The 5,405-nt window shown below is 35.7% G+C and overlaps 1 pseudogene; it reads left to right on the forward strand.

The window, feature by feature from the left end:
• The first annotated feature begins 2,009 nt into the window (after positions 1–2,009).
• LOC122890655 lies at positions 2,010–2,091 on the forward strand (annotated as a pseudogene).
• Positions 2,092–5,405: the final 3,314 nt, after the last annotated feature.

Genomic DNA, 5,405 nt, shown 5'->3' on the forward strand with positions numbered 1-5,405 from the left:
CCTGCATCAGGCTCCCTGCTTGGCAGGGATCCTGCTTTTCCCTCTGATCTCTTCCCTCTCATGCTCTCTCTCTCCCATTCTCATGATAAATAAATAAAATCTTTTTAAAAAATTTAAAATAGAAATATCCTAGGATCCAGCAATTGCACTTCTAGGTACTTACCCAAAGGATACAAAAATACAGTTTGAAGGGGTACGTGTAACCCGATGTTGTAACAGTATTATTCAGCATGAACAAGTGGGATTTATTCCTGGACTGCAGGTGTGGTTTCATATTTGCAAATCAATCAATGTGATACACCACATTAATAAAAGAAAGGATCAGAACCATATGATTCTGTTCAATAGATGCAGAATAGCATTTGACAATATACAGCATTGATTCTTGATAAAAACCTTCAGTGAGGTAGAGATAGATGAAACAAAACTCAGCATCATAAAGGCCACAAACAAAAGACCCACAGCTCATATCACCCCCAATGCAGAAAAACTGAGAGCCTTCTGCCTATTGTCAGGAACAAGACAAGGATGTTCACTCTCACCATTATTATTTAATGAACTACTGGAAGTCTTAGCCTTAGCAATTGGACAACAAAAAGAAATACAAGTCATTCAAATTGGCGAGGAAGAAGTCAAACTTCCACTATTTGCAACAACATGATACTTTATGTAGAAAATCCATGACTCCATTTGAACTAATGCATGAATTCAGCAAAGTTAAAGGATATCAAATCAATATGCAGAAATCTGTTGCATTTCTACACACCAATAACAAAGTAGGAGAAAAAGAAATCAAGGAATTGATCCCATTTGCAATAGAACCAAAACAACAAGATATCTAGGAATACACCTAACCAAAGAGGTAAAAGATCTGCACTCTGAAAACTTTAGAACACTTATGAAAGAAATTAAAGGAAGACATGGAGAAATGGAAAAGCATTCCATGTTCATGGATTGAAAGAACAAACATTGTTAAAATGTCTATAGCACTCAAAGTAATCTATACATTTAATATAATCTCTATAAAACTTCCACCAACATTTTTCACAGGGCTAGAGCAATCTTAAAATTTGTATAGAACCACAAAAGACTCTGAACAACCAAAGCAATCCTGAAAAAGAAAAACAAAACTAGAGGCAACATGATTGCAGACTTCAAGCTAATTTACAAAGTTGTAATCAGCAAGACACTATGGTACTGGTACAAAAACAGACACATAGATCAATGGAACAGAATAGAGAACCCAAAAATGGATCCACAACTATTTGGTCAACTAATATTCAACAAAGTGGAAAGGAATATCCAATGGAAAAAAGACAGTCTCTTCAGAAAATGGGGCTGGGAAAATTGGACCGCAACCTGCAGAAGAATAAAACTGGACCACTTTCTTACACCATGCACAAAAGTAAATTCAAAATGGATGAAAGACCTAAATGTGAGACGGGAAACCATCAAAATCCTAGAGGAGAAAGCAGGCAGAAACCTCTTTGACTTTATCTATAACAGCTTATTAGACACATCATCAGAGGCAAGGGAAACATAAGTAAAAATGAACTTTGGGACCTCATCAAGATAAAAAGTTCTGCACAGTGAAGGAAATAATCAACAAAACTAAAAGGCAGCCTACAGAATGGGAGAAGATATTTGCAAATGATATATCTTATAAATGGTTAGTATCCAAAATCTATAAAGAACTTAACAAACTCAATACCCAAAAACAAATCACCCAGTTAAAAATTGGGCAGTAGACATGAATAGACACTTTTCCCAAGAAGACATCAAGATGGCCAACAGACACATGAAAAGATGTTTAACATCACTCATCATTGAGGAAATACAAATCAAACCATGATGAAATACTACCTCCCGCCTGTCAGAATGGCAAAAATTAACAACACTAGAAACAATAGGTATTGGTAAGGGTGTGGAGAAAGGGGAACCCTCTTGCTTGTTGGTGGAAATGGAAATTTGTGCAGCCACTCTGGAGTACAGTATGGAGGTTCCTCAAAAGCTTTGCGCAGTGGCAGTATCGTAGCCAATGAGGTTTATCCGAGGCATGATTATTGCTAATTGGAGGTTCCTCAAAAAGTTAAAAATAGAACAGTATGGAGGTTCCTCAAAAAGGTTCCTCAAAAAGTTAAAAATAGAGCACCTGGGTGGCTCAGTGGGTTAACCATCTGCCTTTGGCTCAGGTCATGATCTCCGGGTCCTGGGATCAAGCACCACATCAGACTCCCTACTCAGCAGAGAGCCTGCTTCTCACCCTCCCTCTGCTTGCTGCTCTGCCTACTTGTGCTCTATCTGTCAAATAAATTAATTAAAATCTAAAAAAAAAAAAAGTTAAAAATAGAACCACCCTAGGATCCAGCAATTGCACTACTCCGTATTTCTACAAAGGATACAAAAATACAGATTTGAAGAGGTACATACATTTGTTTATGGCAGTATTATCAACAGTAGCCAAACTACTGAGAAAGCGAAAATGTGTGTGTGTAAAAATATATAATTTATATATATAATAATTTAATTATACGTTATAATTATATAAATATATAATATATATAATGGAATATTACTCAGCCATCAAAAAATGAAATCCTGTCATTTGCAAAGACTATGGATAGAACTAGAATGTATTAAGCTGTATACAATGTTAGAGAAAGACAGGTACTATATGATCTCACTTTTATGTGAAATTTAAGGAAGAAAACAGATGAATATATGGAAAGGGGGAAAAAAAGGAGTGAAGGAAACGAACCATAAGAGACTCTTAACAATAGAGAAAAAACTGAGCATTGATGGAGGGAGATGGATGGTGGAATGGGCTAGATGGGCGGGGATATTAAAGAGGCCACTTTTTGTAATGAGTACTGGGTGTTGTATGTAACTGATGATCACTGAATACTACTCCAGAAACTAATATTGCACTGTATATTAACTAAAATTTATATTTTAAAAAGTGTTAAAATTTTCAATGTATATCAAATGCATGTACATACTGCTCAGTAAGTCAGTGTTTAGAACTCAAAGGCATAGTGTCAGTAGCTTACAAAGATTTAAATAGTCACTGAAGGATATGATCAGTATTAGGAAAATGTCATTTGAGTTGAATACTTTTTTTTTTAAACAGGAGGAAAAGAAAAAGATAATTTAAATGAATTAAAGCTATTGGATTTCACAAGACTCTGTCAGAATATGTGTGTAGTTCAAGAATTTTAAGTGGAAAAAGACAACCTCCCATAAATCTTATTTTCTAATATTCATATCTGACCCATATTAGACAGTTATGTCCCTCATAGGGTGTGAACAGAAACGAGGTGAGGGACAGAGAAGGAAGGAGGTTGGATGATGCTGTCTTTTTCTTTTGTCTTCAGAAAAATTAATGGCCCTGAGAGATCAGACTTAGTCTCCTTTTAAGGAGAAATGTGTGGAAAGAAAAATCGAAGGGATGAAAGAGAGCTAGAAGAAAAGAATAGTTCAGATCATTTTAAAAACCTCATAGTGAGTTTTGTCACTGGTATTTATGATTTATATGCTTTAGGGAATTCCATGGGTGGGAATCTAGCATACAAAATAAATGCAAGGCAATCTTTGCTTTTACAGGATTCACGACAGGGCTGTCTTTAAGGCAAAATTTCCTTGGGCATACTTAAAAGGAACTCAGATTGTAAGAAAATCGGTTTGCAAACAGCTTTTGGAGAACCATCTTTTAATTATTTATTAACCTATTTACATGTCTCTGATTTTATGAGACCTTCTGGAAACCCTGTTAAATCTGGAATCCCTATCTTCAAATGTCTGCATGAACAATGATGAAGGACTGAAGGTAACAGGTGTCACCAGCCTTTGAAGAGGCTTTGAAGATGAGTCAGAAACTCACTAAGAACTTGTTGCTTATCTGATGTCGGCCCATCCTATTTGATTTACAGTGTTGACCAGACTAGACAATCATTTAAGCATTTTGTTCTTGTGATAGGGCATGACAGATACCACCCTTTCCCTACAGTTCATCTTTCTCTGATTATAACCTGGACCAGCGGTTACCTGGACTTCTAAATTTCCTCCTTTTAAATTTCCCTTCTTTATGTGTTTACATGTTATATGTGTTTAAATGAAGTATTTATACATGTTTCAGTGAAAATAGATTTTTAAATGAAAACACACAATTAAATGAAAATGCTTATCATACATAATTAAATGAAAATAATTGAGGCCAGGAGATGGATTAACATCTTTCAGACTCAATGTTCTTTAGGTGGTGGTTCAATTTTTCTGTCAGTTCACTTATAAATCTGCTGTATCCAATTGCAAAATGCAGTAATTTGGTTTAACCATTGGCCTTGGGTGCTACATCTTTCTCTGAGTTGAATATCTTCCATCTCTGCATGGCTCCCTGTTAAATATTTATTATCGAACAATGTTGGAAATCAGGTGAGATTTTGCATCCAACTAAGACACAAATGTCCCATGCTGAGTCCCTCCCTAATTAAACCTCCAGATCTTGTCCTTGTAACGAATGCTTCAGTAGAGAACATAAAAGAACAATAAGAGTCTCCTGATTAGGGCAGACTGTATTTCCAACTTCATCACTTGTGGATTTTTTTTTTTTTAACTGACAAGAAACAAACAGCATTATGAAATTTTCTCTTTCCTTTTTCAATTCTTAGGTGTTGTGTCAGTTACATTTGTGCCAATACAGGGTATAAAGGGGGTGATATATTTACTAGAACAATGCATTTACTTGATTAATTCTTTCATTTTTGGTTTGCTGAACTTGGTGGTAGATGACAAAAGTATAGCTGACATATGAAGGTTGGATCAAATAGTCTTTCAGGTCAGATGTAATGGAAAAAAATTTTTTTTTCTCCAGCACTTGCTTTTGTTTCCAGGTGTTCAACAGTGGGAGCCCAGGTTCTCATCAAGAAGGCATGTGTTAGAACACCTTTTGAGATGTAAGGTTAAGTTCATATTAGAGTTGACATTACTTGTTGGTCTGTTTTTTTCTCTGGCATCCTGTTAACAGATCAACAGTTACCAAATCTACATGTATATCTTTCCTTCCTGAAAAGAGTTCCAGGTAGGGCCAAGTAGACCACGGAATGGATAAGAAAGTCATCTGAAATAGAATGACCTTTCTGTCCAAAATGCTAATTTACTCTATATTTTTCATGATTTCATCTTGTTCTTGAGAAAAAATAGTTAATCTTGTTAAATTATATTAATGAAACTTCCTTTTAGGCAACTCAGAATGCTAAATTCTCTATCAAGACTATTTCTCTCCATATTCCTTCCCAAGTTGGAAACTTGGTACAGAGAGAAGGGCCTCTGTGATTCTATCACACACATGGTCCTCTTTGACATTCTGGAAAGCATGCTTCATCTTGTTGGAGCTCTGCATCCCTGGG

Source organism: Neovison vison, chromosome 11, assembly GCF_020171115.1.
Source record: "Neovison vison isolate M4711 chromosome 11, ASM_NN_V1, whole genome shotgun sequence".
NCBI lineage: Eukaryota > Metazoa > Chordata > Mammalia > Carnivora > Mustelidae > Neogale > Neogale vison.